Genomic DNA, 14,802 nt, shown 5'->3' with positions numbered 1-14,802 from the left:
TAGCTGAACACTAAGAAGGGCAAATCTTTTCCTTTTTGAGTACTCAGTATGCACCTAACGTGTTTCATGTAAACTTCCCAGGCTGCTCATACTCATATCTAAGGCTTTTCATCTTACAGTTGCACAGGAATTTAGTTGCTTATATAATTTCTTTAGTTGTTATAAATATATCAGTGGCATCAGTGACACCTTCTGCTTGCTGCAGCCTACACTCTGCATGGCTTATTTTTTCAGGCCATTAATTTTTTTAAAAATGTGTCAGGAAAAGCTGCACAGCTGTCTCTCAGGCCCCTGCCCCCTGCTGGACCATTCAGCCTCATATGTGCTGTATTAATGTTCAAGGCCCTTTGTCTGATAAAAATAGAGAGGTAATATGATAACACCTATTAAGAATGATGAAGATTTATTTAGGGAGGTTAGAGGGAATGTAATCTGAAGTAATGTGGCTTTATTTTTAACAAATACTATGACAACAAAGAAAGGCATAAAACAAACAAAGAAAGGCATAAAACAAACATAAGAAAAACCATAATCATAATTTAACGCTCAAAAAGGAGTAGAAGGAAGGCAACTGCCCCCTTTCTGCTACATATATATATATAAATGTATTGTAGCGGGCCAGGGCTGTTCGGGGTTTTGTTCTGACAGTTATGTTCTGTTGCCATGGTTACAGGTGACGCTCTGTCGGCAACTGTGTGTTTCCGGGTGAGAGAGCGCCATTTTTGGGTTGTTGTTGTTGCCGCGCCGAGCGTTGGTGTTAGCTGGTGTGTGTTCTGGGGTTGAATGCTAATAAACGGCTGTGCTCCCAAGAAACCTCTGTCTCCTCCTTGTCTGAGCTCGCCACTACATATATATAAAAAAAAAAAAAAAACACCCAGCACGCCCCTGCGGGCGGTTTATCCTTCAAGCTCGGGTCCTCTACCAGAGGCCTGGGAGCTTGAGGGTCCTGCGCAGTATCTTAGCTGTTCCCAGGACTGCGCTCTTCTGGACAGAGATCTCCGATGTTGTTCCCGGGATCTGCTGGAGCCACTCGCCTAGCTTGGGAGTCACCGCACCTAGTGCTCCGATTACCACGGGGACCACCGTCAACCTTCACCCTCCACATCCTCTCGAGCTCTTCTCTGAGCCCTTGGTATTTCTCCAGCTTCTCGTGTTCCTTCTTCCTGATATTGCTGTACACTATGCCGGCCACTTGGTTATGGTGCTCCATGTATGCCTTGCCTGCTAGCATCTTGCACCCTGCTGTTATGTGCTGGATTGTCTCTGGGGCATCTTTACACAGCCTGCACCTGGGGTCTTGCCTGGTGTGATAGACCCCAGCCTCTATGGATCTTGTACTCAGAGCTTGTTCTTGTGCTGCCATGATTAGTGCCTCTGTGCTGTCTTTCAGTCCAGCTTTGTCCAGCCACTGGTAGGATTTCTGGATATCAGCCACCTCCTCTATCTGCCGGTGGTACATACCATGCAGGGGCCTGTCCTTCCATGATGGTTCCTCGCCTTCCTCCTCTTTCTTGGGTTTCTGCTGCCTGAGGTATTCACTGAGCACGCTGTCAGTTGGGGCCATCTTCGTGATGTATTCGTGGATGTTTCTTGTCTCATCCTGGACTGTGGTGCTGACACTCACCAGTCCCCGGCCCCTTCCTTCCGCTTAGCATACAGCCTCAGGGTGCTGGACTTGGGGTGAAACCCTCCATGCATGGTAAGGAGCTTTCTTGTCTTTATGTCAGTGGCTTCTATCTCCTCCTTTGGCCAGCCTATTACCCCAGCAGGGTACCTGATCACGGGCAGGGCGTAGGTGTTGATGGCCCGGATCTTGTTCTTACCGTTCAGCTGACTCCTCAGGACTTGCCTGACCCTCTGCAGGTACTTGGTGGTTGCAGCTTTCCTAGCGCCCTCTTCATGGTTCCCATTCGCTTGCGGGATCCCCAGGTACTTGTAACTGTCCTCTATGTCTGCAATGTTGCCTTCTGGTAGTTCAATCCCCTCAGTTCTGACTACCTTCCCTCTTTTTGTTACCATCCGACTACACTTCTCCAGTCCGAACGACATTCCAATGTCATTGCTGTATAGCCTGGTAGTGTGTATCAGTGAATCGATGTCTCGTTCACTCTTGGCATACAGCTTGATGTCATCCATGTACAGGAGGTGGCTGACAACCGCTCCGTTTCGTAGTCGGTATCCGTAGCCATAATGATCTCACTGAGGGGGTTCAGGCCTATGCAGAACAGCAGTGGGGACAGAGCATCTCCTTGGTAGATCCCGCACTTGATGGTGACTTGTGCTATGGGCTTGGAGTTGGCCTCTAGTGTTGTACGCCACATCCCCATTGAGTTCCTGATGAAGGCTCTTAGGGTCCTGTTGATCTTGTACAATTCTAGGCATTCCAGTATCCAGCTGTGGGGCATTGAGTCATAGGCCTTCTTGTAATCAATCCAGGCAGTGCACAGGTTGGTCAGTCTGGTCTTGCAGTCTCGGCTGACCGTTCTGTACCAGTAGCTGGTGTTTTGCGCCTCTCTAGCAGCTGGTTCATTTGTGCTGCCAGACGCTCGTGGAGTGCAGTCAGCTTCTTCAGCCAGTAGGCGTGAACCATGTCGGGCCCTGGTGCTGTCCAACTCTTCATACTGGAGACCCTTTCTTGGTCCCACTGTGATGGTTACTGGACCCTGTTCAGGGAGGTCGCTATGGTCTGCCCTCAGATCCATTGCCGTTATGGGTTGCGTCCTTCTCCCATATGCTCTTCCAGTATTGCTCCGTCTCCAGCCTTGGTGGTGCTGTTCTGTTATTGTTCCCTTTGCTGGTTCTGTGAAGAACAGCTGGTTTATTCTCCTGCCTTCTCTCTCTCTGGTGTACCTCCTCAAGCGGGTGGCCAAGAGTCAGTTTCCAAGGCCTCAGGTATGGACAGCTTGCTGTATTTCTTATGCACCTTCTTTGTCGCACCTTTCTGCAACTCCGTTAGTTGGCTAACCTCCCTCCGTGCTACTTTGATCTTGCCCTCCTTCTCCACCTTCTGAGGGTACTTCACGTAATCTTGGTAACCGGCTACGGGGGATCCAGGTTTCAAGCTTGGCCATGATCCTATCCTTCAGGTCAGTTCCTCTGGCACTCAACGATCCTTCTCTTATCGCACTTGGGGCTATGTACCCAATCTCGGGTGGGGGTGATGATATCTCCCCCCTGACCTGGCGTCCTGACTCCTCCTTGCCGTAGCATTTATGTTGTACCTCGTCAATCTCTAGCTGTGAGAGCAGTCCCTTCTTTCGAATGTTGGAACACTGAGCTACTAGTTGTTTCGTCGTCATTGTGGATGTTGGGTATCGAAGAATCCATAGGTCCCTCATCCTATTCATGTAACCCCTTCCGCCAGGGTTACTTGCGTAGTAGCATTCCAACAACGCCCTGTTTTCGTCTCTTGCCCACCGATGCCGTCTTGTTCCAGTAGCCCACTTGTCATCAGGGTGCCCTGGTTCCTCAACACCTGACGCGGACCTTGTTGATCCGGGCGACGGGCGACGTCCGAGCCGGCATGCCTTCATATTTATCTGTCTCGCTCATGTCTGCGGTAGGCTCGCTTAGCATAGGGGGTCTAGCCTTAGGACCCTTACTGGATACAGACGCCCCAGACGCCCCAGGCAGGAATCGAACTTGCGATCTTCTGCTCCAAAGGCGTGTAGTTTAACCACTACGCTATGCATCAAGTAAAAATTTAGTTATATGCAATAGTCTTCGACTAGAACAAATTTGTTTAATATAAACCTACTTTCTGCATATTCCAGCATCCATCCATCCATCCATCCATCCATCCATCCATTCGCTTCCGCTTATCCTTTTCAGGGTCGCGGGGGGCGCTGGAGCCTATCCCAGCTGTCATAGGGCGAGAGGCGGGGTACGCCCTGGACAGGTCGCCAGTCTGTCACAGGGCTAACACACAGGGACGGACAACCATTCGCACTCACATTCACTCCCACATTTACACCTAGTGGCAATTTGGATTATCCAATTAACCTATCCCCACAAGCTGCATGTCTTTGGACGGTGGGAGAAAGCCGGAGTACCCGGAGAGAACCCACGCAAACACGGGGAGAACATGCAAACTCCACACAGAAAGACCCCGGCCTGATGGTGGAATTGAACTCAGGACCTTCTTGCTGTGCGGCAACAGTGCTAACCACCGTGCCACCGTGCTGCCCATATTCCAGCATATAAAATTATTTTGTTTTATATTCCAGCATATAAAACAAAATAATTTTTGTGTTTACGCTCACTCTTTCAAATAGATGCAATGAAAACACAGCAAAAGATATAGATTTGCCCGGTGCCACAGCGGTCATGTCAGTGGGGGGGATCCAGGGGCTTCTCTATGAATTTCACATTCCTGTGGCAGCGTACTAGGTGCTTGCTCCAAATTGAAGTTTAATTTTTCACTGTAGAAAGTTTTCCTCCCACGCAGAGTGCACAGCTGACATGTTTTTGTCACTTTTTACGGAATCAAACTCAAAATAATGTCAGTACTTCAAAGCTTTAAACGTCATGCTCTCTCCCGGACTCCATATTATCCATTGTTGTTCTACACCATTTTAAATCTGTCTGTTCCTGCCATGGATGTCGCACTCTCGTACGTCATTGTCATGAGCCATTCTCACAAACAAAATCACGGTTTAGTAACACAGTGAGGCAGCGTGCTTATGAGAAAGTAACAGTAATTACTTTTTTGCAATAGTAATCCTTCACTTTACTCGTTACTTGAAAAAAGTAATCAGATTATGAATTACTGCCCATCTCTGATTACAAGTATGCAAGATAACTGTTAAAACCTTCATGTTTGCAGTTAGGGCAAGGAGTCATATTACAAAGTACAACTGAAAGTTCAGTATTGCATTCCTTGCTAAGGATGTTGCATTTATGTATATTAAGGTCATTTGATAATAAGCATAGTGTCTTTATTGCTATTTATTTCTCTTCTCACTTTATTGATTAGGTCCAGTTAGTCTCCTGAGTTTGTAAATGCAAATGTCTTGAAATATGCATGACTGTATGGGGGTGACTGCAACTCAGGAGGTAGAGGAGTAGATGTAGTGACATCTACTTAGCCTTCAGTCTGCATGTCTATATCCTTGGGCAAGATACTACCCCAAGTTGCTCTCCAATGCATCCATCAGAGTATGAATGTGTGTGAATGTTAGATAAAAAGCACATTAGAATGTTAGAAAAAGCATAGAAAAAAGTGCTTGTGTGAAGATCCAGTCCATTTAACATTATACAGGGTGGGCCATTTATATGGATATATGGTTGGTGATATTAAAGTCCTGTTTGTGGCAGATTAGAATATGTGAGGGGGCAAACTCCTCAAGATGGGTGGTGTAGAGATTAGAAAGATATTTTGCTGCTATTTTTTGCTGCTATTTTTTATAATCATCATTACCATTGCACTAATAATTAATATTGATATTGCATTCAGATGTTCAAACATACTGGTATCATATTAGCCTTATTACAGGACCAGTGAGAACCACTTTAAACTGTTGAGTTGAATTTAGAATCTTAAATGTTTGTATGCAGATTACATTACTTATAAAAGAAAGGCCTAACTCTGAGTATAGTTTATGCTAAAGTCCTGACAGGAAATTACATGCTTTTGCAGACCGTGTTTTTTGCAAAAGTGAAACTAAAGCAGAATCTAAGTGTAAGTTACTTTGAGGAGCTGTTTGAATGATGCTATGTTAATAACCAGGTTATTCATTATTATCTTTTATTCATTTATATCTTTTGTTAGGTTTTAAGTAGTGGCATTTGATTGAAACATTTGTTTAATACATATACATAAGTCAAGATTATTACATGAGGATGCCTCGGTCTGGTTGCATAAGCGAAGACGTGAAATACGGGGCAACTGAGGTTAACCTGAACACACACATACACACACATACACACACACATACATACACATACAGTTAGTAGGTTCATTTGTAGGTGAAAGTTTAAGCATGTTTTGCTATGACTGTATTTCTGTGTACGTGACGGTACGTGACTCCTTAATTTTGAATCTTAACAGTGGTGACCATGGTGACCATTTAGAAGTCTGCCATCTTGGATACAACTTTTGTTTTTTCAATAGGAAGAAGGCCATGTGACACATCAAACTTATTGGTAATGTCACAAGAAAAACAATGGTGTGCTTGGTTTCAACGTAACTTTATTCTTTCATGAGTTATTTACAAGTTTCTGACCACTTATAAAATGTGTTCAATGTGCTGCCCATTGTGTTGGATTGTCAATGCAACCCTCTTCTCCCACTCTTCACACACTGATAGCAACAGCGCACGAGAAATGCCAGCACAGGCATTCAGTATCCGTAGTTTCAGGTGCTGCACATCTCGTATCTTCACACCATAGACAATTCCCTTCAGATGACCCCAAAGATAAAAGTTTAAGGGGGTCAGATCGGGAGACCTTGGGGGGCCATTCAACTGGCCCACGACGACCAATCCACTTTCCAGGAAACTGTTCATCTAGGAATGCTCGGACCTGGCACCCATAATGTGGTGGTGCACCATTTTTCTGGAAAAACTCGGGGAGCGTGCCAGCTTCAGTGCATAAAGAGGGAAATACATCATCATGTAGCAATTTCAAATATCCAGTGGTCTTGAGGTTTCCATTGATGAAGAATGGACCCACTATCGTTGTACCCATATACCACACCAAACCATCACTGTTGTTGTTCCAACAGTCTTGGAGGGATCCATCCAATGTGGGTTAGTGTCAGACCAATAGCGGTGGTTTTGTTTGTTAACTTCACCATTCACATAAAAGTTTGCCTCATCACTGAACAAAATCTTCTGCGTGAACTGAGGGTCCTGTTCCAATTTTTGTTTTGCCCATTCTGCAAATTCTGTGCACCGATCTGGGTCATCCTCGTTGAGATGCTGCAGTAGCTGGAGTTTGTAAGGGTGCCATTTGTGAGTAGCTAATATCCGCCAAAGGGATGTTCGACTAATGCCTCTCTCCAGTGACATGCGGCGAGTGCTACGCTGTGGGCTCTTGCTGAATGAAGCTAGGACAGCCACTGATGTTTCTTCATTAGTGACAGTTTTCTTGCGTCCACAGTTTGGCAAATCCAACACTGAACCAGTTTCACGAAACTTAGCAAGCAGTTTGCTAACTGTAGCATGGGAGATGGGTGGTCTCGTAGGGTGTCTTGCATTGAAATCTGCTGCAATGACCCGGTTACTGCGTTCACCAGATATCAACACAATTTCGATCCTCTCCTCACGTGTTAACCTCTTCGACATGTCAATGGCTGTGAACAAAGAGAAACTTGTAAATAACTCGTGAAAGAATAAAGTTACATTGAAACCAAGCACACCATTGTTTTTTTTGTGACATTACCAATAAGTTTGATGTGTCACATGGCCCTCTTCCTATTGAAAAAACAAAAGTTGTATCCAAGATGGCCGACTTCTAAATGGCCACCATGGTCACCACCCATCTTGAGGAGTTTGCCCCCTCATATATACTAATGTGCCACAAACAGGACTTTAATATCACCAACCATTCCCATTTTATTATGGTGTATCCATATAAATGGCCCACCCTGTAGAGTCATGCCACTTTAATTCCTTCCAGTGTGAAGAAAGCTTTTAAAGCTTTTAAATGCATGTGAAGAAAAAAATAATAGGAAAAGCTATGAAAGAAAATACATTTCTGCTCTGTGTATGTTTAATTTTTTATGTTAATACAGGGCAGTATGCACACTCATATGCACATATGCACACTCATGCACAGTGCCCTTGCCTGAGCTCCGTCCTTCTAAATGCACGAGGGAGAAGAAGAATGGGACAAGCCCAGTGAGGGGCCTTCTGGACATGCAAGTGCAAACACATTTCCACCACGGGTCCCTGATGTCAGGTCCGATTACATCCAGCATAAGGTCCTTCGGGCAATTAGGGCACATGGCTCCATTCCAGTAAGATTGTCACCCTTATTCTTTGTCAATATGTCTATATGTCCACACAATGGGTGGCTCTTGCTAACATTATGGACCAAAAATAAATAAGTTGACATTACAGGCCAAAAAAACCCCTAAAGAAATAAGGAACACATGTGGAAGTAGAGCAAAGTAAAGGAATATTTTAGATAGATTGAAAGTTGATGGTTTTAGATTTAATGACCTCTCTTCATTTCATTGACATTCATTTGAAAAGCAAAGAACGAAAATATCATCTGTGTAGTTAATGCACTACTCATATATATATTTCAGGGTTAGTTTAGTAGAACAGCGTTCAGAGCTTCATCATTCATTTAACTGAGGAACAAAATGCAAATACTGACATCCCTCCACACACAGAGACACACACAAAATACACAAATGGGATGTGGTTGAATTTTTCCCCTTTTCTGTGTTTATTTAATGAATGCCTTCGAATCTCCGAAACATTTTTTGTGAAATAAAATTGTTTTTCTTCTTACAAAAGCAACCAATACTAACGAGACAAAGAAAAGATCTCAACTGTGTCATCTATCCGTCTCTTCCTGGTGGCATGCCATTTACCCCTCCAACTAATCAATAATGGATCATATAGCCAAGTTTACGGGGGAAATAGAGGGGGTTTCAGAAAGCCTCTGGGATGCTTTCCAAGACACAGAGCATAATTTGGAGATGGCCCATGTGGTTTATGTGAATGGACTACAGGAAAATTTGTCACGGTTCTGGGTCAGTGTTGACCCAGCATTTTGAGTTTCTTATAGTTTGGATTATTTTCTGATGTTCTGGTGCTTTGTTGATCATTATTATTATTATTATTATTATTATTATCATTATAGATCTGTTTCAGTTATTCTTGGTGAGGGATTAGTTCTTGGGGTTTGGGTTCTCATGTTTATTGCAGTTTCTGTTCAGTGTCTAGTCTGTCTCTCAGTGTCGTGTCTGCATCTTTGTTTAGTGGTTTCTTGTTTCCTGTTTTAAGGGAAAGTCTTTGTCTTATGTTAGTGTGTGCAGCTTTGCTCCCCCTGTCTCGCTAGCCCTGATCTCTCCCAGCTGTGTCTCCCTCCTGTTGCCCATTCCCTGATTACCACTCTGTGTATTTAAGCCCTGTGTTTCTCTGTGTCAGTGTCGTGTCGTACCCTCAACTAGCTGTGTGTTCCGCTTCCGTGTTTCTAGTGTTTAGTCACCTGCTCCAGTTTAGTGTTTCTTTTCTAGTGTTTCAGTCCTGAGTTCCTCTGTTCCAACTTTTGTTTGTCTTTTGGTGAGTTTAGTTAGTACGAGGTTTTTCCCAGCAATAAAGCTGTGCTTTAAGTTTCACTCCCGTGTCTGAGTTCTGCATTTTGGGTCCACTACTCCTGCTTGCTTGCCTGCCTGCCACAGGCACGCACCATGACAAAATTAGATTTATGGGCTGCAGGACAACTTGAGCCACATTGGTAATAAGCTGATTAAGCAGACTGTAATTCTGGGGCCATAATTCAAACCCAGAAGGTCTAATAAGGGTGTAGTGCATTTAGCAAATGCACAAATAAAATAATTAAGGCTTCTCTAAATAATTTTTAGGGTAATATTAAAAAAAGAATGCAAATGTAAGTCTGGTTTCCGGCCGTTTTAAACATGTTTCTCTAGTTTCACAGCTGACCTCAGTAACTACTTTTAACAGTAACTTTTATTAACTGTTATGGTTTCTTAAAGAAAAAATAATTAGATTTGGGCAATGTTGACTTAAGCAGTATATAGTTTGGGATCTTAAGTAAATATTCAAAGAACTTATTCCTACATATCTCAAACAATGTAAAGTGACAGTGGATAAGCTCACTGCCTTGCATTTAAGGAGTATTATAATGGTTGACCAGGTTAGCAAAAACAGAAATTATACTGTACTACATCACATTTAATTTTTCCTCATAACCTAGCAACAAGCATCAACATGGTAAAGGCACTAATTACTATACTAGACTTAGACTTAGAGCTTTTTATTGTCATTGTGCAGTTTCTTGCACAGTGAAACTGGGTCGCTGGACCACAAAGGTGCAAAAGTAAGAAGAGAAAACGATATACAATGAGGGGAAAAAAATAAAAAGCAATATATATGTATACACATATGTGAGTGAAACTATATACATGGTGTATGTGTAAGAAACATTGAAACAGAAACAATGTGGGTCTGTATACAAGGGCAGTTATAAAATATAATAAATAAATAAATAAGGGTGGAGGGGCTATGGTCATTTAGGGTGGAGATGGTAATTCCACTGAGACCAAAATATTGCACATACCAAAGATACTGCACATGAGCCAAAAAAAATATTGCACAGAACATGGAAAGACTAAGTATTGCACATAGATGATCAATAGCAGTGTCAGAGTGGGTGTGTTGGAGAAGTCTGATCACACTCTTAGCTTGCATTAAGAGTTCTGACAGCCCACGGGAAGAAGCTGTTATTTAGTCAGCTGTTCTTATGCGTCCTTCGAACTACTACTATAACTATGTTGAAAGAAAACATCAGTAAAGTAAGTAGTGACAGAAGCAAGACGGGTCTATCCCATTCAGCTTCTTTCACTGTGTAGAAATGTGTGATAGTTGTAAGATCTAATCCGAAGGTTATCCAGTGGTATCTGCATCAATTCAAAGGACATTTATAAACAAAAGACAGCGTAAATGTTTATGGTGTCATTTTGTGTCTCCCTATTACTCTTTTTATTTTTAAATTAAAAAGTGTTATCTAACGTTACTTTAAATTCAGCCCGTTCTCACTCCCGAGGCGTAATAATGACGATTTGTCAAGTCCTCAGGAATGCGAAAGGTGACCTTCCGCTTTTATGCTACGCGCCGGGTTATAGATGGAATCCAATAGAATGATGTTCCTACGATAATACACGTTCCAGCCATGTATTCCAGCCCTAACCCTAACCATAACCTTATCCCTAACCTTAACCAGCACTTTAATGACGCTATATAGTGTTTTCCAAAGCATTTAAGTAAAACGAAAGTATCTCCAAAAGTTGAATCTGTTCATCTGGACGTAGCGTTTTGTGGGAGAAACGTTTCGTCACTCATCCAAGTGACTTCTTCAGTCTCAGCTGACTGCAGGTTTCCCCAAACCTTATAAACAGTACATTTGCATAATGACTGAAACCAGCCCACTGAAGGAACAAGGCTGTGAGGTCAGTTCCTTAATCATAATTATGCAAATTCCCATGACCATTGATCAACAATCACTGACCAAAACCCACTGATCAAAGAACACTGATCAATGGCCATGAGTACCATTCACAGAGAGTTGGGGAATGGCTGCAATCACAGCATTGTAAGATGGCGAAAGATGTACCCTTAGGCCCCTCCTCGATTCAGAGATGGTCTTTCCTTTTCACGTAAATGGCCTCCTTGACTCCGCCCTCAAACCAGCGTTCCTCCCTGTCCAGGATGTGTACATCCTCATCGTTGAAAGAGTGTCCACTGGCCTGTAGGTGTAAATAGACTGCAGAGTCCTGGCCTGATGAGGTTGCTCTTCTGTGTTGTGCCATCCGCTTCGCTAGAGGTTGTTTGGTTTCCCCGATGTATAAATCCTGGCAATCCTCCTGGCACTTAACAGCGTACAGTAGTTACTCTGTTTGTGTCGGTGGACCCGATCCTTGGGGTGGACCAGTTTTTGGCGCAGCGTATTTTGGGGTTTAAAAGCCACAGAGACCCGGTGTTTAGAAAAAATGCGTCTCAACTGTTCCGATACTCCTGACACATATGGGATCACTACAGGTTTTCGCTTGGGCAGCGGTTGTCCTTCTCTCCTGGATCGGCTGGAGCTTTGTTTAGGTGTCTTTCCAGCTTTGACAAAAGTCCAGCTGGGATAACCACATTTACTCAGGGCCTTCTTGATGTGCTGTTCTTCTGCCTCCCTGGCCGCTGTGTCAGTGGGGATGGTGTTCGCTCTGTGTTGTAGCGTCCTGATGACACCCAGTTTGTGCTCCAGTGGATGATGAGAGTCAAACCTTAGATACTGATCCGTATGCTTAGGTTTACGGTACACGTCAGCTTTTAGATGTCCCCCATTACTGATGGAAATCTCACACTCTAAGAAGGCTAACCTGCCACTTTTCATATCCTCCCTGGTGAATTTGATGTGTTGGTCCACCGAGTTAATGTGATCCGTGAAATGTAGTACGTCCTGAGATTTGATTTTCACCCAGGTGTCATCCACATATCTGAACCAATGGCTTGGTGGTGTTCCAGGGTAGGATAGCAACGCCCTCTTTTCCACTTCTTCCATGTACAAATTGGCCACGATGGGTGAAACTGGGCAGCCCATGGCACACCCATGTTTCTGCCTGTAGAACTGACCCTTGTATGTGAAGTAGGTGGAATGAAGACACAGTTCCAAAAGCAAACACACTTGGTCGATGCTGAGAGTGGTCCTGTTGCTGAGGTTGGTGTCATCCTGTAATCTCTTACGGACTACCTCCAATGCTTCTGTGACTGGGATGCAAGTGAAGAGAGATGTAACGTCGTACGAGACCATGGTTTCATCTGCCTCCATAATGACATCTCTCACCTTCTCAACAAAAAGTGTACGCTGTTAAGTGTCAGGAGGATTGCCAGGATTTATACATCGGGGAAACCAAACAACCTCTAGCGAAGCGGATGGCACAACACAGAAGAGCAACCTCATCAGGCCAGGACTCTGCAGTCTATTTACACCTACAGGCCAGTGGACACTCTTTCAACGATGAGGACGTACACATCCTGGACAGGGAAGAACGCTGGTTTGAGCGCGGAAAGGAGGTCATTTACGTGAAAAGGGAAAGACCATCTCTGAATCGAGGAGGGGGCCTAAGGGTACATCTTTCGCCATCTTACAATGCTGTGATTGCAGCCATTCCCCAACTCTCTGTGAATGGTACTCATGGCCATTGATCAGTGTTCTTTGATCAGTGGGTTTTGGTCAGTGATTGTTGATCAATGGTCATGGGAATTTGCATAATTATGATTAAGGAACTGACCTCACAGCCCATTGTTCCTTCAGTGGGCTGGTTTCAGTCATTATGCAAATGTACTGTTTATAAGGTTTGGGGAAACCTGCAGTCAGCTGAGACTGAAGAAGTCACTTGGATGAGTGACGAAACGTTTCTCCCACAAAACGCTACGTCCAGATGAACAGATTCAACTTTTGGAGATTTACTTTCCTGGATGATTGAGAATGCATCAAGACGTAAAACGAAAGTACATCGTAGATTCATTCTAAACGGTTCTCATGTTTCCTCATTTTTCCGATCGACAATTTGTCACCTAACATAACATTGTACGCTTTGGGAGTGAGAACATATTGTTAAATTAGGCAGCTCAAATTTTATTTTCTTTCATCTACAGTCCTGTGCCCTTTGATGTTTTACTGTCATCTTTACTTGTTAAATTCAGTATCCTAGATCGTAGCCTGAGAGCATGGCCAATAGCTGCAACAATGGAGATGGTCATCTTATTCCTTGCAGGACCCAGCTTCTCTCCACCTTCTCCAGATCATTAGCCATTTCAAGTGGTAATGTCAGGCTCTCTAAAAGTTTTGGTTTTTCGTCTTACCTCTGGTCTCATTTGGCCCTCCAGTATGTTGTCGCTCTTACTGCTACTATACCCGGTAATTAACCAAATAGGTTTGGACTTAATTGGACTGCAGTTCTGAAATTTGCTTACTTGCCTGCCATTCAGACATGAAATTTCCATGCAGTAAATAAACTTTCTGAATTGTTCCTTTGTTGGAGTCTGCATTGAAAAAGTGCTCTTAAAAGCATTTTAGCCATTAGAAGGAAGATGCCAAAATGCAATCCTTGATATATAACGCCATCCATATTTCTATTAGCAGTACTAATTAATAAGTAAGAGAATTAAGAGAATGGATGCTTTGGAAACTTGTGTCATAACTTTCAAAGCATCTTGCAGGAAAGCAGCCTTAATCAGTCAAGAGGGTCCAATCCAGTCAAACCGACGTTGTGTGTCAGAAATAAACAAAATTAAGCTTCTGATTCTCAGCTTTTTTTTTTTTTTTAAAGTGCTTTAAAGAAAAAGAGCGCTTTTCCAGTGAATGAGATTTGAAGTTGAGCGGTTTGCCTTCACGTAGTTAACACATGGTTAAAATCCGTAGTTTCTATTTGAAGAAATTGACTTCAAATAGATTGGTGACACTTTATCTAACTCAATTTGTACAAACCTACACTCCTAAAAGAGCACTGAGGTCAACAAACCAACTCTTGAATATTCTTAGATCCAGGCTCAAAAGCAGAGGTAATAGATCAGGGTTGTTGTTTTTTTTATTATAAAAACAGTCTAATTTGTTTTGTTTTTTCTTTGTGTGTGTGTGTGTGTGTGTGTGTGTGTGTGTGTGTGTGTGTGTGTGTGTGTGTGTGTGTGTGTGTGTGTGTGTGTGTGTGTGTGTGTGTATATATATTTATTGGTGATTTATTGGCTGTTGTGTATACCGTGTATTGTACAGTCTGTACAGTACGTTAAATGCACAATGGAAATAAACTGACCTAACCTGACAGAAAATCCCAAGCTAAGACAATGAGTGTTTGTGGATACATGTTAGAGCCTTTAAAAAACCCAGTTTCTTCTTGTTGACACACACACACCTCTCGTTCATACACAAACAGCAATTTTAGCCAGAAATAGGTCATTTTCAGGGAAAAAATGGAATGGTTTTGCTGCAATTGCTGCAAGCTAAAGTATATTATCAAAGTAAATTACACTGTTTAGACTACAAGCCTTTTCTCTGCACTTGGCATGTGTTTGCAGACCACTTGATGAAATTTTGCTTCAATCCACTGAAACCACATAA

The sequence above is a fragment of the Oreochromis aureus genome, linkage group 17 (assembly GCF_013358895.1).
Source record: "Oreochromis aureus strain Israel breed Guangdong linkage group 17, ZZ_aureus, whole genome shotgun sequence".
Taxonomy (NCBI): Eukaryota; Metazoa; Chordata; class Actinopteri; order Cichliformes; family Cichlidae; genus Oreochromis; species Oreochromis aureus.
Note: the sequence above shows the minus strand (reverse complement) of the source record.